General features: G+C 34.8%; 1 pseudogene; it reads left to right on the forward strand.

Moving 5' to 3' along the window:
- The first annotated feature begins 20,653 nt into the window (after positions 1-20,653).
- Positions 20,654-22,629, forward strand: LOC118352538 (short coiled-coil protein B-like; annotated as a pseudogene).
- The last annotated feature ends 230 nt before the right edge of the window (positions 22,630-22,859 follow it).

A 22,859-nucleotide genomic window follows, 5' to 3' on the forward strand; every position in this document is an offset into this window, starting at 1 on the left:
ACTGGTGTTCTGGGCGGTGTTAATATGTTTTCTGTGATCAGAGAGTTTTAGAGTCCAATTAGTTTGGAAAGGGCTGCATCCCTCCCTCAGGTGATTCAAAATGGACTTAGATACTAAAGGTGCAGAGAAGTTCTACAGTAAAGAGATCTGTGACACACTATTGGTTTTGGAAACGCAATTGGGAACCATGGTTTTCTTAGGAAACTGTCATGGTTTTATTAGAAGATATTTTGATTACTGTCAAGGCTCTGATTGTTATTTCCTTATGACTCTGGTCAACCTCATTTGTTTATAGTGTCACTCAGATTATTGCTTGTGTCATTTCCTTATTTAACATGCCTAATCCTGACCACTGAGGTTCCTGGAGAGTGTTTACACAGCAAGTATGAATAAAAGTTCTCTACACTGAGGCTATACCCTGGTCTGAAGTTCCACATGTTCATTTTCCACACCCCTTTATCATCATTTCTTCAAACTTTTAGTAGAAGTAGTGGAGATGTTTTGTCTAAGAAAAAAAATGACTTGTGGATATTGTGGCTTGATATAACTTTCATCTTAGGATCGCTGCCTGTAATTACTATGCTTCTGCTTGGCAAAATAAACTATACAGAGGTAGAAGGTTATACTAGGGAGACAAAGCTATGGAAAATCCTCTTAAACCAGAGCTGAGCAATAATTAGAAATAAATATACATATAATGTGACAATGTTGCTATAAGCTAATGTCAAAGCCCACACAATGGGAGTTGTAAGAAGTTGTAAATATTTTGTATCAAGCTTTTTCGTATGTCAGATCCTAAATGAAAACTTGAACATTTGGAGTTGAGAAGTAAACTTAAAATTTATTGAGAACAAAAATAGCATAGCAATTTTTCAGAAATATAGCAATTTTTCTGTAAGATCACACGGTCCTATGAAGGTTTTGCTAGTATTTTTGTGCTGTTGGTTACTGAGTTTAGATGAAGAGTAGTTACCCCATTAGACTGAATGACTCCCAGGAATATATAGCTTTCTGCTGTTTTGTTTTGTTTTGTTTTAAGAGGAAGACCAATCGACACTTAAACTTCCCTTGGCCCTTTCTGATACAGACATTTCTTTTAACTTTTATTTTTTTTCAGAATTTGTGAACAGGTGGAGTCCTCACATGCAGCTGCCTGGGCTCACCCCTCTTGATTTGGGAAGAATGTAACTCCATCCATAGGAGGGGGGCTGTTACACGTGTCATTTGCTCACGGGAGATGAGAGATACTGAATTAGATTCCTTGGTCAGTCTGAGGACTCTCCTCCTCGTATTACTTGTAAGCATTGAAACATTTATGGAGCACAGGGTACACAGGCAAGAGAGATGACCTGAGACAATGAGCTACATAAAAGAAGTAGAAGAATAGTCCGTGAAGTCCAAAAGAAAAAAGAAGAAGAAGAAGAAGAAGAAGAAGAAGAAGAAGAAGAAGAAGAAGCAGCCAAAGTAAAATAAGCAAGCAGGTGGGTAACGAGACAGAAGTGTGAGGTAAGAATAGGGATGATAATGGTTCACAGACGGAAAGATAAGTGTTCACAGAAACAAACATAGACTTTCACGTGTAAAACACTTTCCTGGACTTCTAGTGATTTTTCTCTCCATGAGATCAGCAGAGGCCTGGCACAAAGGTGTCAATTTACTATGCAGAGGCCCATGTAACTTTCTGGCTTTTGCCCTGGCATTTGCCACCTGCCCTGCGGGAGTTGTCAGCTCAGGTAATTCCTATTGAACATCCTAATTACTGTCACTTTTCCTATAGTGTGCTCATTTTAGGGTCCAGGACAAGGAACAATACAGAAACTGGGAAAGGCTACTTTCAACACATTAGCAGAACATGCCTGCCTATAGGTAAGAGTCACCCAAGCAATGCTTTCTTCCCTGTGAGAGGTTCTCTCAAAACTTGCTGTTTCTCTGATTTGGGCTTCCAGTCCTCCACCTCCTATGGCCCTACTGCCTTTATAATTTTCTCAATATTTATAGTTTCTCCAATATATTTTCTCCCAAATTCCTGCACAAATATGTCAGTCTTCTAAACTGACATTTACAATAGCAATTATCCTCCTTTTCTAGAAAATGAAGATGAACAAAAGCAGAGAGAATATTCAAATTTTGTTTCATTTTTTTTTAAAAATATGAACTTACAGCAGACCGAGGGGTAAGCTTTAAAAAAAAAAAAAAAAAAAAGAGTTTCCCTTCCACCCAAGCAACTCATGTTTTCCCAGCAGTGAAGAAAATGAGTTACGCACACACAACTGTTCAAGTTACCTCATCACATCAGAATCATATGGGGGTGGGGAAAGGAATCATTTTGCTACGAATAACCAAGAAGTGAGTTTTTGCAGGCAATTGTTCAGAATGAACACTGTAACTGCAAATTAGTTGGTTTTGGGGGGAAAAATGGAAACAGAAAATGTTGAATTACTTGTGGAGATAAGGTTATAACTATCCCAGGTCTGTTTAAAGGAAGTTCAATATAGTGCTTCTTCTTAAATTTCATTTCTCCAGATAAATTATTTCTTGAGTCACATACATAGAAAACAACGACCACTGATTTTTGGGAAGCCTACCAATTAAAAGATATTTAATTGCTTTGTCTTTTCTTGCCTTTTGCATTCTGAACAAAGAGAACTTTTATTTTTGCCTCTAAAATCAATTTCTAGTGTAGCTGCTTGCTTCCTATATCTGAACAAAGTATGACTCTTGATTCAACTTCACCTGAACTGAACATCCAACTCAAGGCCTAATTTAGAAGGTTGAGTGGCATCAAGTCAAATTGAAAAAAATTACTCAGTTTATGGCAGAAGGAAGTAAAAGTCTTCTAGGAAAGTAGGTAAACTTCAAAACCTGTCCCTTAGACTTCAATTCAGAGAAGGATATTTTCAAGCCTTTTAATTTAACTCAAATACCTTGTATGTCAATGAAATGTGATATTCTCTTTAAGAGCATTAGGTTGAGTATAAAGATTTTAAATCTCCAGGGAGACCTTTCATTAGTGGGTTTTTTGTTTTGTTTTACAACATCTGGCCAGTGACTTTTAACAGGCTGAAATTAGTGTCTTTTTCTTTTCAATTTTCTATGCAAAATCTATTAGGAAGATTACCTGTGGTCTAGAAAACTAAACAAATCCCATGCTACACATCTTTTTAAATAGTCCTTTGTAGTTCACATGGAATACAAGAGCAATTTTTATGATCTGGAAAAATTTGAATTTGAATTCAAACTGTAAGTAGCCTTCTCTTGCTGTCCAGGATAGTGGGGTGTGAATTAGCCTGACAGCTCTGCCCCATTGAGGCGCTCTACACAGGCAGTAATTACATAAAACAATCCAAATCCACTTTCTTAGAGGGCTTTAATCTAAGGCATATAAGGAGAGGTATTGCAGTAGGATCAACACAGAGCTACACAGAGAAAAAGTAGTAAACAAACAGAAATCATGGGGCAGTAGACACCAGGGGTATTTAGCAGCCATAGCAGAGAATGGAGCTGGAAAGCCATGGCAGGAATAGTAGAGGCAGCCATAGGAGGAAGGAAGACACTAGATGTGTTACTGGAGTCATGAGCAGTGATTGTCAGTTGAAAGGTACTGCAAAATAACTGTCTACTACATCTGTTAAATGACTTTGCAGTTAGCTATGGCCAGGTGTGTAAGTTTTATTAGTGGACTCTAAGCAGAAATGGCACGTGGCAGAGCTTGGGAAGCTTCTTTGGAGGACCGACCCAGATATTTATTTGAGGGAGACTTAGAGTTCTATTTTGTTTATGCCACTGCTTTCTTCCCCACCCCTCACTCCTATTTGTTCATTGTAAGGAATACATGTAGTTGAAGGAGGGCCTAAGAAAACCTACATATTTGAATAAAGGAGGATACATATAGGATGCCTGGGTGGCTCAGACAGTTAAGTGTTTGCCTTTAGCTCAGGTCATGATCCCAGGGTCCTGAGATCGATTCCTGCATCTGGCTCCCTGCTCAGTGGGAGTCTACTGCTCCCTCTCCCTCTGCCCCTTCCCCCTTCTTGTTCTTTCTTTCTCTCTCTCTCTCTCTCAAATAAATAAAATTAAACTTTTATTTTTATTTATTTTTTATTTATGATAGTCACAGAGAGAGAGAGAGAGGCAGAGACATAGGCAGAGGGAGAAGCAGGCTCCAAGCACCGGGAACCTGATGTGGGATTCGATCCCGGGTCTCCAGGATTGCGCCCTGGGCCAAAGGCAGGCGCCAAACTGCTGCGCCACCCAGGGATCCCTCAAATAAATAAAATTAAAACAAAAAGAAAGAAAAAGGAAGAACTCATGTAGACTCTGGAAGTATTTAACGTTTGCTTTTGTAACAAAAAGTTTCAAAAATAAAATGTAGCTTTTTATCTCTGGAAATGTTTAAGTGAAGCTTTCATGTCAACATTGGAGAGAGGATGTCAGCATTTTATGAGGCTGCTGAACCATATTGATTACTCTGTGACCTTTCTATTTTAGTACGGGTAATTATAGTTGATAGATAAATTGAGGTGTCTGCATTGCCCAAAGTCTATTATACTATACCTAATTGTTGTTTTTTTTTTTAATGAAGAAAAAAATTAACTTAGTTGTTCCTGACAAATAGATTCTCTTTAAATCTTGAAAAATTATTTCAAAATCCCAAATATAGGCTTATAGTTTACCACATGACTCTGTTTCCCCACTGGGCTTCTGATCCCACATTTTTCCCCCTAATTAGAAATGAGAAGAAGATGCTAATTATTACCCTTCTATTTGACATCATAATGAGATCCTATCCAGTGCAATAAACTAAGAAAAAAGATAAATACTTAAGGATTATAAAATGACAAAGCTTTCATTTTTTCACATGATTGTGTGCTTAGAAAGTCTGGATAATCCAGAGATAAAATAATAAATTGACGGAGGAAAGAAAAAGCCAATAATGGTGAAGAGAAAATCTTGAAAAGAGTAAGAAAAAGAAATATATTACATATAGAGGAATATAAAAAGAGAATGGCTAAAAAGGTCTCATCAGAAACAAATGAACATGTAAAGACAGGAGAATGACATTTGTAACCCCCCCCTCAAAAAAAAATCAAAACTGTCAAACTATAAGCCTATATTTGGGATTTTGAAATAATTTTTCAAGATTTAAAGAGAATTAAAAATTATTACAGAAAAAGCAAGAACTGAGAGAATTTATTGCCAGTAAATTTGCACTAAAAAAATGTTAGAGTTAGGTCTTTAGGAAGAATGAAAATAATATGAGATGGAAACTTGATTCCAGAAAATATAGTTAAAAATGCTAAAATAGAAAATATTAAAGGCTTCTTAAAACACTTAAAAATGTAAATATTGCTGAAGCAAAAGTAGAAGCAAAGGTATTTTGTAAATATGTAGAAGTAAAAAGGCCTAAAATGCAGAGTACAAAATGGGAAGAGGAAATGAACAAGGTCCCTTTCATTATTAGTGAAGGAAATAATATTATTTAAAAGAATTTAATGTGAGTATTTTATTTTTTAAAGACTTTATTTATTTATTTGACAGAGAGAGAGAAAGAGAGAGAGAGAGAGAGCACAAGCAAGGGGGAGTGGCAGAGGGAGAGGGAGAAGCAAACTCCCCACTGAACAGGGAGCCTGACCTTGGACTCGATCCCAGGACCCTGGAATCATGACTTGAGCAGAAGACAGATGCTTGACTGAGCCACACAGGTGCCCCAATAATGTGTATTTTATTTATTTATTTATTTATTTATTTATTTATTTATTTATTTATTTTTAATTTTTATTTATTTATGATAGTCACACAGAGAGAGAGGCAGAGACACAGGCAGAGGGAGAAGCAGGCTCCATGCACCGGGAGCCCGACGTGGGATTCAATCCCGGGTCTCCAGGATCGCGCCCTGGGCCAAAGGCAGGCGCCAAACCGCTGCGCCACCCAGGGATCCCAATAATGCGTATTTTAAATCTTAGATCAACTATGAGAAAAAACCAACAACAAAGATATAAGCCAATAATCCAACGGTGGAGGTAAACTGGGATATTGAAAAATACACAATCCAAAAGGCAAGGAGAGAGAAAAGAAAGCACAAGGAACAGAATAAATACATAGCACATTACAAAATTATAGTCACACTGTTAAATTATGTAAAATGTAAAAGGTAAACACTCCAACTAAAAGGCAGAGATAGACTGGCTATAAAATAAGACCCAACTATATGCTGCCTAAAGAAGCAAATATTTAAATATAAAGATGAAGATTGGTTAAAAGTAAAATTTGGGAAATGATATACCGTACTTACATGGATTATAAGAAAGGTGAAGGGACCATTAATATAAGCAAATACAGGCTTTAGATAAGAATAGTAGCCTGGGTGACTCCGCAGTTGAGCATCTTGCCTTTGGCTCAGGGCATGATCCTGGTCTGGGGATCCAGTCCCGCATCTAGCTCCCTTTGAGGAGCCTAGGAGCTTTTCCCTCCTGTCAATCTCTCTGCCTCTCTCTGTGTGTCTCTCACGAATAAATAAATAAAATCTTAAAAAAAAAAAAAAGAATAGTAGCAGAGATAAAGAGGGCTATTTCATATCTCTGATGAGATATATATATGTATATATATGTATGATATATATGTATGTATATGTGTGTATGTATATATATATATGCCTCATAACAGAGCTTAAAGTATTGACTTAATAATTGATAAAACTAAAGGAAGAAATAGACAAATTCATTATTACAGTTGGAGATTTCAACTCCCATCTGTCAATCTGGATAGAAAAGTAAGTAACATCAGTAAGGACAGAGAGTATATAAACAACATCATCAACCAACTTGCCTAATTGACATTTGTGGAATACTTATCCAACTATAGCAGAATATACATTCTTTTCAATTGCACAGTGAAAACTTACCATGTTAGTGAACCATAGAACAAGTAAAAAAAATCTTAGAAAAATTGAAATAGTATTTTCTTTGATAGCAACAGAATATTTTAAAATATCAATAACAAAAATTTGGAAAACTTCCAATATTTAGAAATTAAATGATATATTTCTAAGTAACTGATGGCACAAAGAAACATTCACAATGGAAATCAGTAAATATTTTAATCACAATGATAATAAAAATGCAATATATGAAAATTCATGAGATAAAGCAAGGTTTTTTAAAAAGATTTTATTTATTTATTCATGAGAGATGTATACCTTAAATGTATACATTAAATCCTTAAAATGTATACCTTAAATCCTTACAATAGAAGAGAAAAAAAGATGTTTAAAAATGAAAATATTTAAGATGCCACCTTAAATAAACAATAAAAAAAGTAATCCCAAACTAAGTAGAAAGAAATAGAAAAAAAGAGCATAAACAAATGAAATAGGAAACAAACAATAGAGAATATTAATAAGACCAAATGGTGGTTCTCTGAAAAGATCAGTGAAACTGATTAATCCCTAGCTAGAGGAAGGAAGGAAAAGTTAGGGGAAGACACAAGTTACCAATATCAGAAATAAAAGAAAGGAGCACCATAATAAGTCCTATAAATATGAATAGGCTAATTAGGAAACACTATGAAAAAATTTATCCCAATATATTTTACAAATAATAAATGATATGGGCAAATTATCAAATCAGACAAAAAAAGAGAAAATCCAAATAATCCTACATGTTTGTAAGAAATTGTTTCCGTAATTAAGATCTTTTTACAAAATACTGTGGGCCCTGGGATGCCTGGATGGCTCAGCGGTTCAGCACCTGCCTTGGGCTCAGGTCCTGATCCCAGGATCCAGGTGGAATCCCACATCAGGCTCTTTGTGGGGAGCCTGGTTCTCCCTCTGCCTAGGTCTCTGCCTCTCTCTCTGTATGTCCTTCATGAATAAATAAAATATTAAAAAAAAAAAACAACAACCAAAAAACAAAACTCTGGGCCCAAAGAGCTTTATGGCAAATTCTATCAAACACTTCAGGAAAGTTTAATCTCAATCATACATTAACTCTTTTAGAAAATCAAAGAGAAGGAAATATGTCACAACTCATTTTATGAGAACAGAATTGTTCTGATACATTAGTATCAGCAAAACAGACATTACAGAAGGGAAAAATACAGATCAATATTCCTCATGAATATGGATGCAAGTATACATACCAAATTTTAGTAAATTGAGTCCGGCAAAGTATAGAAAAGATAAAACATTAAACTATGAAGAGTTTGTTGTAGGAATTCAAAGTTGATTCAACATTTGAATATCAAGTATATTAAAAGAATAAAGGAGAAAATTCCGGATTATGTCCTAGATACAGAAAAAAGTATTTGATAGCAGCACCCTCTTGTTTAAAAATAAAACAAAACTCAGCAAACTATGATTGGAGAAGAACTTCTTGAACTTGATAAAAGACATATAAAAGTCTTATAGCTAAAATTATATTTAGTGCTAATAGAGTGAATGCTTTCTCCTAATATCTAGGAAAAATGGAAGGTAAATATTTCTGCTGCCTTTTTTTTTCAGTGAATTACTAGATATCCTACCTAATGTAATATAGCAAGAAAAAAATTGTACAAATTTTTGTCCTTTGTTTCAGTGGCTTCATACATATAAAATTTTAGAAGAATTTACAAAAAAAAAAACCCTACTAAAAATAAGTGAATTTAGCCATATATGTGTGTATATGTGTTCATGTATACGTGTATACAAAGGTCACCTAGGTGCCCCAGAAAAGTGTAGTCTTGAAGAAGAATAAGATCAAAGCTGGAGAGCTTACATGACCTTATATTAAGCTTTATAAAGTACTCAGTACAGTGTGGTATTGATCAAATTTTCCTAATGTCAGACAAACTTACACAAAATATTAAGGAGAGCTAAGAATCTGGAGGAAGGGATGGAAGAAGACAGAATGAATGGTCTGAGGATGGGATTATGAATGTGGGCTGAAATCTGAAGAAATTATCCAAAAAACTTCAAGTAATATTGATTTCTGGTGTGAAAAAGTCAGTTAAAAATCCTCACACGCTATTGTAAATAATGCTGCAATAAACATGGGGGTGCATGTATCCCTTTGAATTAGTGTTTTTTGTTTGTTTGTTTGTTTTAAATTTTTGGGTAAATACCCAGTGATGTGATTACTGGATAGTAGGGTAGTTCTATGTCTAACTTTTTTGAGGAACATCCATACTGTTTCTACAGTGGCTATACCAGTTTGCATTCTTACCAACAGTGCACGTGGGTTCCTTTTTCTCCACATTCTCACCAACATTTGTTGTTTCTTGTGTTTTTGCTTTTAACCATTCTACCATTCTGACAGGTGTGAGGTGATATCTCATCCCAGTTTTGATATGCATTTCCCTGATGATGAGTGATGTTGAGCATCTTTTCATGGGTTTGTTGTCCATCTGAATGTCTTCTTTGGAGAAATGTCTGTTCATATCTTCTGCCCAGTTTTTTTTAGATTATTTAGTATTGAGTTTTATAAATCCTTTATATATTTTGGATACTAACCTTTTATCAGATATGTCATTTGCAAATATCTTCTCCCATTTGGTAGACTACATTTTAGTTTTGTTGGTTGTTTCCAAATTATGGAAGCAGCCCAAGTGTCCATTGACTGATGAATGGATAAAGAAGTGGAATATTATTCAGCCATAAAAAAGAATGAAATCTTGCCATTTGCAAGATTTGCAACAACATAGATTGAGCTAGAGAGTATAATGCTGAGTAAAATAAGTCAGAGAAAGACAACTATATGATCTCACTCATATGTGGAATTTAAGAAACAAAACAAATCAACAGATAAAACAAAGAGAGAAAGAGAGTCAAACCAAGAAAGTCTCTTAACTATAGAGAACAAACTGATGGTTGCCCAAGGGGAGATAGTTGGGGGGAATGGGTGAAATAGGTGATGGGTATTAAAGGTTCACTTACCATGATGAGCAAACACTGAATAATGTAAAGAATTGTTGAATCATTATATTGTACACTTGAAACTAAAAGAACACTGTACGTTAACCATAATGGAATTGAAATTAAAAAGTTAATAAAAAATCCTCACATATAATGAGCACCGATTGTTGGAAATGATTATTTAAGCATCACAGAGATTTGATATTGTCAGAGAGCTTCTTACAGTGATTTTTTTCTTCATGATCTTGATTATCCATGAGAGTTCAAAACTTGTGCTATGAAAATTTGGGATAGTGTTTTGAGAAATGCCTGCTATGTGTCCATCAAAACCTCTTGGTTAATGTTTTATACACTAGCATAATCTAACCAAACTTCTTTTTTATTCCTACACCATTGCCTTTTCTTCACTTCAGTAAATTCATGTATTTACTGAGTGTGTGTAGTAGACTTGAGTGTGTGCTACCTTTCAAATTAATGACAATATCTGTTGACATTTTCTTTAAAGCAGCACAATGCAACTAGATGAATATCCACCTTACTATTTACTTACGACATACTTACCTCCAAAGTTCCAGCTTGATTTCTTCCTCTTTCCTGCTTTGTTTCTCTTGACTGCTTCAACCCATTTAAAAACATGGTGTGAAGGCACCTGGGTGACTCAGTTGGTTGCCTGCCTTCAGCGCAGGTCATGATCTCGGGGTCCTGGGATTGAGCCTACATTGAACTTCCCTGCTCATTGTGGAGTCTTCTTCTCCTTCAACTCCTGCCCCTACCCCTGTTTGCATGCATGCTCTCTCTCTCTCTCTCAAATAAATAAAAACTTAAAAAAAATGAAATAAAAACATGGTGTGAAACAGCTGGACTCTATGGAGTCTCTGAGCTCATGGTTACATGTTAACTTTTATAGCACTTATGATTTTTCACCTTCCAAATTAGCATTTAATTATTGTATTTGTCAAGGTACTTAGTTCTTTCTGTGTTAAGAAAGACAACAAAAAGACATCAGTGCCTTCAACGATGAATGAATATTTCACTGTCACTTATACTATAGTCAAATGCAGGTGCAGATCCAGGACTTTCATTGAAAATGGGCTATATGCCATGTGCTCTCCTCAAAGAACTCATCACTGGTCATAACCTGGTAAAAACTATGTCTTACTTTTCCTATGTGCATATTTTCTCACCTTTTAAAAATGACTGAGTGTAATAAGTGAATGACACATGAATGCATCTTTTTCCCCTGCCCTTTCCTTTCCCACCATATCTATTTTCCAAAGCTCTTTAAGCTATATTCTTCCCTTAAATTATAATTACTTTCCACAAGTTTTTATTATTTTTTTCATATTCAAGTTTTCCACAATCAATTATTTTTAAAGACCTCTCACTTAGTGGTACAGACAATTGTAAACAAAATACATTTATTGAAACAACAGACAGGAGATAATTAGCTAATGTGTACAGGTGGTAATGACAGACTTTTGGAAGAATATAGCAAATAACAGTTTGTGGAAATTAGTTTTCTTTCAGCTAGGATGATTTGACAATCTTTGCCAGAATATGCAAAAATTTTATGATGAAGAGCTAAGCAAAATACTAGCCAATTCTTGAGTATTTGCATATCTGACAGCTTCTATTTTCAGATTTTATTGATGAGATTAAACATATTAAGTAATAAAGTACTTTAGGAGTTCTCTTCTAATTTTTATTTGATTTTATTTCCCACAGTACCAGCAATGAGCAGGAAATCATTTGTAATAATTCTGAGACAGTAGGAAAGTAGGGCTCAACCAGAATGGTGCTCTATTACCATATGTCAGGTAGGCCCACCTGTCTCTAGAATATATGAGGAGAACAGAGGATTCTGAGTCATGAAGTAAAATGGGTAATGTGGAAAACTTTCTGTTTTTCCTCAGACTGTCTCAGGGCACATTCATTATTCAAGGCCTGAATTTTTATTACTTCTCAAAATATATATGTATCAGTGTCCAGGTATAGTCACTCAAAACATTACAAAGGCAAATGAGAATGACTTTGAAGCCGACTTACTTTAGCCTTACCAACCTGTGCTCCAGTAATTGAATTGCTTGATATGGGTATCTATCTATATACTTAAAACTAAACTTCAATTTCAAATTTTGCTGAAGAAATAAAATCTGCATCCCTTATAACTCCAGTTTGTGTTATACTGAAGGTCAAGAGCATGATCTCAAGGGAAAGTATTTGAAGCAACTAGGGCAGTCATAATAACCTGATGTTATTTTTCTTAAATCTAATAAAAATCTTATAGATTAATAAAGATTTATAGTTTTCGTGGAATTTTTCACATCCATTTTTATTTTTCATTATATGGAAAAGGAAACTGAGATTTGTAAACACTAAATGTGTTGCCCAAGGTCACTCAACTATCAAACTCTACACAAGTCTTTTGGCTCCTAGTCCTATTTGTTCCAGTACACTAAGTAGTAGTTTGAAGAAAGAGAGAGACAGAGGAAGAATTAGAGGGAGAAAGAAAGCAATAGAAGGAAGAGATAAAAGGAAAGAGGAAACTATGCAATCAATTTCCACTGTGAGGACATGTATTATTTAAGACCGACCAATTACTAAGATCTACTTTGAGCAGACTGTTTTCTCATATCATTTTAGCCTTAAAACAAGTCTAGAAATTAAATCACTTATATGAGAGAAACCAGAGGCTTAGAGAGATAAAGTAAGTTAGCCAGGTTACATGACTCGGTAATTGGCAGAGCCAAACAAAAACTCAGGTCTTTCAGTTAAGTCTGTCATTATTAAATGCAGTATTGTTACAATAGCAGAACAAAGTATGTATCAGTGGGTATATGTATGTAGATCCTCCTAGACATTTCTAAGTGGGAGAATTTTTTTTTTTAAGTGGGAGAATTTTAAGACAATTAGTGTTTATATGAAGAGTTTATAAATGTCAATATAAGTATTAGAAATACTAGTCTAAAAATAGACCCTGTTTTTCATACATTACCTAATTGTGTATAATTTGAAAGCCATTAATTTATTTTTCCACTTATAATTATCCAACCGTAATCCAAACAAATATTAATTCTATAGCTACCATGTGTAAGTTCATGGAAAATGAATCATTACAGATTATTCCCACAAGCTTGCAGTCTGTTAAGGAAGATGAAATGTCCATGAAAATTCATATAAATATGATACTGGGTATATAGAGCACTATGCTTTAGGAGATGAGAGAATAATTGTTGCTTGAAAGTCCAGTGAAGTTTGTGTGTGATTAGTAAAGTAACTTTCAAGTGGCTGCAAAAGTGCTGATGGCAGGTTGTGTAAATCAGACAGGAAGAATGGAAGGAATGGGACACGTAGAAGATAATGCTGAGGTAAAACCTGGATAATTCAGATCTGGGACATGACACAAGGCAGGGGGAGGAGTCAAGCGATTCCCAGCAATGTTCTGCCTCTCAGTGCCCAGGACCATGAAGAGAAGGACAAAGGAAACATCTTTGAGGGAAGATTAGGAAGTTTGTTTCCAGACTGTATTGTAGGTACTTGTCAGGAAACCAGATGACATTGAAACTGACAAGCACTCCTGTTTACTTTTAAATATTATTTGTTATAAAAATAATTTTCTAGGGTAGTGGAAGGGGAGGAGGGCAAGGGGTGGGGGTGAATGGGTGACGGGCACTGAGGGGGGCACTTAAGGGGATGAGCACTGGGTGTTATTCTGTATGTTGGCAAATTGAACACCAATAAAAATAAATTTATTATTTAAAAAAATAATAATTTTCTAAATATTCCATCAGGGACTCATATTCAAGACATCACTCTTGTCCTTGACTATATTCCCTGTTACCTTTCTCTTGCTCCTTCCTGAGTCCTTTCAGTTCTACTGCCACATATCTTCCATCTGTCCTCTTCTCTCCTTTCTGAGGACTCCTACACTTTCCTGGATTGTGGGTACCATGATGCAGAGGTGAGCATACACTGCTTTTCCTGTCAGGCTATTTCTCATCTATAAACTGCCAGGAACTCAGGTTCCACCCACGCATCGCATTTCCTCTGTTCGTGGACCTCTTGTTGCCTGATCTGCTGTGTAAGCAGCTCCCAGTCATACTGCTGTCATCACTTGGCATGCTATTCAAGGCTGGATTCTAGGTGCTTGGCGTGGGCCAGGAGGCAAAGTAGTGCTGTACTCTGCTTAGGACTGCTTCTCGTTCCCTCAGCCTGTATATAATTTGAATGCCATTAATTTATTTTTGAATGAAGTCCCATTAAGACTTATAGAGAAGACCTAGCAGAAAGACTGGTTGTAGAGGAAGAGCAATACCCCTGCATCTGCCTTGTTGGGCTCTTTCTGAGGCTCTCCGCTGCAGTCAGTATAGCTTCAGACTCAAAATGTTCTTCATTCTCTGAAGCTTTGTCCATACCTAGCCTTACTTCCCACAGGGCCTTCCTTATATGACATGGGTGGCAAAGTTCTTGCAACAGCTATTTGCACCCTCTGCCTTTGCCTCTTCGGTCTTTATTTCTAGAATCTAACTCAAAGGTGCTAGACTTTCTCGTTTCTCATGGTGAATGTTCTCCTTAGAGTCTCATAGAAACTGCTGGCTTCCTCCCCTTCACCTGGCATTTGGCTTCTGTTAGATTCCTGCTAGTCAAATACACATGCCTGAACCCCAATCACTAGGATAATTAGAGTTCTTTTCTAAGGAGAGTGCTTAGCCTTCACAAAAAAAAAAGTCGATGGTAATAGTAATTGGGTTGGAATTGTATCATGTCTGGCATCAATATCCCATATTCAATCTTCTTGAATATTAACTAAATCTGAAAGAAAAATAATCACTAAAAATACTACTACACTCAGTTGATTTGTTTATACTTGTTCTCCCTTATACCTCAACTTTTATATTTAGAAAAAAGGCATAAATTTGTCTATATCCTACCTATATTTCTCTGTGTGTCTGTGTGAGCACATGCATGTGTATATGTATCTATATAAATTAAATTGAGACATAACTGTTTCTTAGTTATCTCTGCTAAAAGTTAAAAGGCCATGCCTGGTCTACCCTAATGAGGCCCCATTAAGAAGCTGGTAGCAGCTACCAGAGGGAAGTCTAAGTACCTGGGAAGAATTAAGAAACCTTTCTTGAACTTACTCTAAAGCCTCATTCCCTTTTCAGTGGCTGGAATTTAATTATCTTTCTGCTCCTCGAAGTGCCTCTAACTAGATAGGAAGACAGGAGACTCAAAGCATTAAGTGAAACTGTGCAAGTCTAAATTTATTTTAGTTTAAAAAATCATGTAAATCTGCTCTCTAAAACATTCTCCTTATTTATTTAATAAAAATAAAATTAAAAAACAATGTTAAACCCGTCTACTCTCATCTCTGACCATGATTTGTGATGCAGTTTGTTGGCCTATATTGATATGAAGCCCCAGATAGGCTTTGGGGCACAGAAACTAAATTAAAAGTGGTTTTAGATCATCAGAAGGAAGAGATCCAGAGATAGAGTAACCAGAGAGGAATTACAAATATTATAAATATCTCCGTTTTTACCTCATTGATAATTTTCCTCCAGATTTTTCTTTTTAACTTCTTGTGTTTGACCTCCTTACTTGATTTTCTAATGCCTTTGACCCTATAGAAATGCATTTCTATATCTCATTGTGTGTTTTCTATTCTTATCTTCAACTTTTGCTTCTCCGTAGACAAAGCTTTTCTTTTCTAACAATTTGACTTCCCCCTTGCTCCAGCCATTAACTTTTGCTGACTCCTGAGTTTTCAGTTTAGACTCCTTTCTGCCACTCACGAAACCTATTGTGAGCAACTCTGTTTTAATAAAACTCCTGTGGTTTTTGTATCCCAGGATAAAGCTAAGGGGATAATGGAAAGCCTAAGAATTCCTCAACTACAACTACTTTAATAATAGTGAAAGCAACTTGCACCTGAGCATTAGGGTGAGGGAAGCTATATTTAATCTGAATACTTTTCTACAAGGCACATTTGACATCACATCATTTGTTATCTTTTCTGGAGTTGAAAGACTTCGCTTCATGGACACTTTTCTAACAAATATTTAGACATTCCAACATTCACATTGATGAATTATCCTATGGCTTTACCAGTTAATGAGAGACATCTAATTCAGCACTTAACCCGTAAGGGAACTTTGTTGTAAGTTTTCTAGGACATCTCATCGCAAATAACCAGATTGAACCGATTCTGCCAAGTGAGAAGATGTAGCAGGAAGACTGGTTGTAGAGGAGGAGCAAATTGATATCTAAAGAACATTGCTCTTGTTCTGTGTGCAGTGTTTATAAAAATATTATCAGCAGTGCACATTTTTAATCTAGTGAAAATTTGGCAGCACTGCTGAAATCCTTTCTAGCAGAGCATTCAGAATGACTTTAAATAAACAGAGCCAGCAGCCAGGAAATGCAAACTTCAGCAGATTTACTGCAGTAAATGATAGCTACCAAAAGGCTCTCATCCCTGGTTAGAGTTAAATAATTTACTCTTCACTACCATTAAATGTTTTAAAATTATCTCTGTGTGTTTATATGTGTGTGTTTATTTCAGTATAATTATTCCTTCTTGCCACTCTTGATGTTAAATCCTGAAAATGGATCATGGTTCTCCCTAGGTTATTAGTATATAATTTGCCCTCCAGTTAACTGCCCTGTCCTGAATGTACAGAGCCACAGCTGTGAATGACTCCCAGAGTGTTTTTAACTAATTAGTAACCAGACACCATTAAATAAAAAGTTAGAATGGAGCCTTTAACTGGTAGGCTTCTACAAGCATATATAAAGCTTTGTTTTATTTTTTAGGTGAAGTTTAATAGCAAATTCTAACAGCATGGACTGTTCCGCATATTTATCAGTAGACTTTTTTTTTTTTCCTATTTCTTTTTCACATACTTTTGTTCTTAATTCATTCTTTTAAAGAAAATTAGAAACATAACATATCATTTCACATTCATTCAACATATGGAGATTTTACTTTTTCCTCCCTTTTCCCTTTCTTATAGGTTAAGAAAATGTACTATTTTTTTCTTACATAGGAGGGATGCCAAAATATTACATTTCAAATCATTTTTTCATTTTATTTATTTATTTATCCACCTTTCATTCAACAGACCACTTACTCTGTATCTGGAAATCCACTAGTCAATAAGGATATAGCTTTTACATGCATTTGGAGGATTTAGTGGATTAATTTATTTGGAACACATACAACACTGCTTGGCATGTGGAATTAGTGCTATACATATCTCTGATACTATTACTGTTGTTATAACTGAGGTCCAAAGAGAGGTAAGTGATTTGCCCAAGTCATTAGGAGTACCTGGTTAGTATTTGACTGAGTTTTTACTTCTAACATTTACAATTGTTATGTTACAATTATACCTCTCCTCTTTTCTTGTAAGATAATCAGGGTAGGTACGATTATACCCATTTTACAGATTGAAGAAATTTTAGATCTCAAGACCTAGGGTCCTCTATAGTTCTTTTTAGTTCTAGAACTAATAAATATAGAGCTTGGATTACAACCTTGCATTTTAATATCTAGCCTAGTATGTTCACTATAATATTGGAATACACATAAAAAGATGAATGTCAGCATGTATACAGTTGATGAATTGGACTTGAGCTGCACAGGTTCACAAATACATGGATTTTTTTATATAAATCAAATGATATTGTGAACATATTTTCTCTTATGGTTTTCTTAACATTTTTTTTTCTCTAGCTTTATTAGAAGAATATAGTCTATAATATATATCAAAGTAAGTGTCAATTGATTCTTTATTGGTTAGGCTTCTGGTCAACAGTAGGCTAATAGTAGTTAAGTTTTGGGGGAATCAAAAATTATGCTTGGATCTTTCAACTGCGAGAGGAGGGGGGATAGGCATCTCCTATCTCCTATTGTTCAAGGGTCAAATATGCTTGCTGAAATGGGATGAGCTTAAGGCTTGACACGTATGTATTGATTACCTTTATTCTTTTAAAAATTCACTCTCAAAAACCCAAAGCTCAAAAATATAATTATGTGTGATGGGCCATTGTTACCTCTTGACAGTATTGTCCACATTAACAGTGAAGGTTTATTTCCCATATTATCTTATTTCAGAAATATTAATCTGTGAATCAGAGCATCCTGGTTAATCTCTTTTATGTTGGTGGAATGCAGTAATACTTGCACTTAAAGTATATCAACTCAATGTTTAGTAATAGATTTGTACCAAATGATAGTTTCAGTTTCAAGGAGGAGATAAGGTACGTGTTTAATAATTATACTCCACAACTGCAAAACTCATAATCTGAACAAATTGTGTGAAGGACTTAGGATACCCTATTTACTTAGTCCTCCTGTATAAGAAATATACCTAAATGCACATTAGAAAGTAGGTACTTATAGGTGTTAGAATTTTTAATAATGAAAAATTTAAGTAAGATATGGTTTTAGTTTTCATGGTTTAAACAATTGATTTCCCTTTTCTTAGAACTGAAACTTAGTTTTTTTAATGTTCTGGTTGAATTTATTTTCAGGGTTCACATGTTGGCAGAGTGCTGTAAAAATTTACTATGCCCTATTAATATGATAAACATACTGATTTTTATTATTAGTTATACTCTCCCTAAAATTCCTACACTATCCTATTAAACATAAAGTTCTATATTTTGGCATTAAATTGAGTTGTCATAATTCTCCTTTCAAGTGTGAAATTACACTGGGTTGCTTTATCTTTTTAATTAAGTGTTAATCAATGGTCTTTTATTGTATTTGAAGAGACATATAAATTTCTCTGAAGATACCAAACAACAGCTTATCTTCATTCCCTGGAAAAACTATTTTTTAATGGTCAGATCTGGCCTTGTTTTATTGAATAATGGATTCATGTTGATATGAGCAATGCAATGTGTTTTATTAGGTCATTCCTACAGGAAGTGATGATTCAATCTCTTGAAAAAATAAAATAGTTCTTTCTTCATAATGCCCAGCAACTGGTGAATGTTTTCTCCTTTGTTAGCAGATTTTTCAGAGTTCATTAAATTAGTGTTTGTCATTATTTAGATGTAACCCTGTGCTCTTTTAAATCAGCAAATTGCTGATGCAAGAATATATTTTGGGGTTATATTTTGGCACCCGTAATGCCAAAAAATAAGATACTTACCTGATGTCTGAGTTCTTAGCACTGATTATTAGCTCTTCTAGGAACAACTGTCTAGTGTACCCATAGAGTTTGCTAGAGAATTCATGAGTTTATAACCCAGATAAAACTATTTTGTCCCTATCATACCCTCCTTCTCTTTCTACATTGCATTATCGTCTTTCCCTGGGACAATTTTAAGACTTTTAAAGGTCCATAATGTTCTTATAACAGATTCACTGCATGCATTATATCAACATGTTGAAAAGTTTCCTTTTTCCAAATAATATAAAGTTGATATACAACTGTTATATATGTGTAGGATACAATGAGTTAGAGAACATAGTATTATAATTTGTAAACTTTTATATATTTTCAAATTTTATTTTGCAGCTTTCATTTTTAGATCCAATACATTTTATGTTAGAACCTTAGACGTATCTGCGGGTCCTTGAAAAATTACAGCACCCTCACCTTGGAGCTATGGTGATAATAATTCTTTTTCTTTGCTCTTCTGCCTCTACTTTACATTTTAGACTCATTTTTCTATCACTTTCATAGATTATTTTTCCTCTCATTGTCATTTTCATGATCTGCTCCCTCCAACAATTTTATTTTTTGATGTCTTTTTCTACCTTTTAAAATCTCAACTACTTACCACCTCTCTTGAAATGTACTCCCCCCCCCCCCAGGTTCAGATATATTGTCTCCCCTTTTATTAGTATATACAAATGATGTACTGTCCAGCATCAGTTTATGCGAAGTGGAAAATATGTGGAGTTTTCCTGGGGAACCAGTGTCTTCATCATCACACTTTTTCTCCCAAGAGGATATATCACCAGTGAATATCTTCCAAATCTGTTCATTTCAGTTGTTAATAGTTGCTGATATCTACTCTAACTTTGACTATTTCTTCCTTCCTCATTCAGTAAGTCAACAAATAGACTTTTAGGACATTATATATACTTTGCTAAGTTCTTAAATTTAAATTAAAACATTTTAAAATGGAGGGTATGTTAGTTTTCTAGTGTTTCCATAACAAAATATGAGAGACTTGATGACTCAAACAACAGACATTTATTTTCTCACACTTCTGGAGGCTAGGAGTCTGAGAGCAAAATGCCAGCATATAGTCTTAGAATACTTCTTCAAACATCTCTTTCCTTGGTCTATAGATGGCTGCCTTCCTCTCTTTGTCCGCATGGTCTTTCTACTGCATGTGTTGGTGTCTTAATCTCCCCTTCTTACAAAACACCAATCATAAGGGAGTAGGGCCCACCCCAATGAACTCATTTTAACTTTAATTACTTCTTTAAAGACTCTAAATATAGTCACATTCTGAGGTAGTGGGGAGTTTAGACTCCAACATACAATTTTTGGAAGGAAAATTGACACAGTTCGGCCCATAACAAGGGTGATAACAAATAAAATAAATGTCGTGACACATACAATATCCATCCCACCCCTACTGGTAATTATTGTCACAAAGAGGTGAGATTCTAACTCTTACAATGAAATCATTTTGGTGATGGGAGTATCTGGATTTTTATCTAATATGTGGGATGGGGCAATGTTCTTTTCTCCCTTAACCTGAATCTTATAAAGGCTCTTGCCCAGAAGTGTGTGTGTGTGTGTGTGTGTGTGTGTAGATACACACACACACACACACACATTTAATTAACAGAAAATAGTATATATTAGCACTAAGTTATTAGCTCAGGTTTGAAAAAGTCCTCCCTGCCCTCCCCACTCATCTAATCAGTTCTCCAAATCTTGAGATGTCATTTGCATTGCTTATGATGGCTAAAGATGTGAAACATCCTTGTGTTTCCATATCATCACCTCCCTAATCTGCTCTCTGCTACTCCATTTTTGTTGTTCCTACTCTAAAACTAAAATGAGTAGTATACTTATCTTTGGCTACTGGCAGTTTAGTAGAGTCTAGTGTGCCTCAGTCCTATGCTGGTCTGCTGCAGTCTAACACAAGAGAGATGAAAACTTCTTTCTTTCTTTTTTTTCCTGTGCACTTACTCCAACACAGTTCCAGGAGCTGGAATTATAGCAGTGAACCAGTCAAAATTCTTGTTTTCAAGTTGGTCCATGGATCAGGGCCTAAGGTGTCCTCTTGGTTCTTTTCCCTCCTGATGTCTCCAAAGGATTTTGGAGATGTTTGTAAACCAAGGTGATGAATGCTGACATGGATGTAATTGGTGCTATAAAGCAGTTGGAACTAGAGAGAAAAAACAACAACACAATTTTTCAATCAAGTGTTGGAACTCCAATGTACACCTAAAATGCTTTCTGCAAGAGTAGTGGATGCAGTTAAGGCAGAAAATCTGAAGTTAAACTCAGAAAATCAAGTTCATGGACAATATATAGAAAACTTCATGTCATCTTCAAGTGTTTTTCAAACAACTGACACACAAGAAAAAAACAAAGTTAGGGATTCATCTCCTTTCTCTTTTATGGAATTGCTGATAATTTTTTTTTAACTTGTATCAATTCCAAATGTTATAGCACTTTTGTTTGTGGCTCAATTAAACAGTTTTGAAGATAATGTCAAATCTAGGCAAAATTAAGAGCATAATAGAAAACTTCTATGTGTTTGTGCATTGTATTAGTCCATAAAATATGCAAATATAGTATAGAGACTTTATAATTAACATATATTATAACATATATTTATGGAACATGAAACATATATTTATGGAACATGAAAGTAAATGTATGATTGAATTTGCCTTGATTTAGAGGTTTAACACTGACTTTTATTATAGGCATAGTAAGAAATACAAGAGAATAGTCATTACGTTGTGAAAAAGTTGGACCAAAATTATGTATTGAATGCACAAAAGTATGCACCTTATCTATCATCTTGTGCCTATTCTCCCATTTGCTTCTCTCCTTCTCATTTCCCTTCCCCTAAAAAAATAATTTGTTTCACATTTGTAAAAGTAATGTCAATAGTTAATCATCTGTGAGAGTAGCCTAAACACTAATTGTTAAAACATAACCAAAATAAGAGACTTTCTTAGATATCATATTTGATAATAAGATAGGATTGTTAAAAAAAAAAAGATAGGATTGTTGGTTCCTCTTTAATCAGTTAAAAACAGACTATAAAAATGAAGGTTTTTCTTGAAACTGAATTGTAAAATTAGGAAGATTTATTGTTAAAAACTTTCTCTTGTACAAAATAATCCACTTGATATTAGGAAAGAAAAGCTTAGGTTATATGTATGTCTGAAATATAAAATTTTGAGGAAAAATAGAAATAGGATGGGAAAGTACTTGGTAAATAGTAGTAACCAACTCCAAATGTTCTTACTCCAGATCTGTGTTATCTCTGGCACAGATGAGATCTTTGGGGATATATGTGAAAGTGGGTTAAGTTTGACTAACCTTATGTAAACCACATCTAGAAGAGAATGGTTACAAGAGTTTGGTCTCAAGCTTTATATGTAGTGCCCAGCAGATCAACTTTTGCAGAATCATGCAGTCAGTATCAAAATCATGATGTCAGTATCAAAATCATGATTAAAATGGGAGAATTTTACATGTATACTAATTGATACTTTCCTGTTATTTTGTTTCATTTCTTCTCACCAAATATTCTGAAACCCTATTCCTTTGCAGATTTTTAGTCATTTTTTAACAATTTTTTAAACTTTAGTTGGTAGAATCCATTAGGTAAGGAAGTTAGTATCAGATAATGTTAAAATGTTAAATATTAAAAGATCCACCAATACAGCTTATGGTTATTTGATTTGAACTACTTTCAATCATGATATGATCTTGTTTGTATTAATGTGAGATTTGATGACTGACTT

Source organism: Canis lupus, chromosome 1, assembly GCF_003254725.2.
Source record: "Canis lupus dingo isolate Sandy chromosome 1, ASM325472v2, whole genome shotgun sequence".
Lineage (NCBI taxonomy): Eukaryota > Metazoa > Chordata > Mammalia > Carnivora > Canidae > Canis > Canis lupus.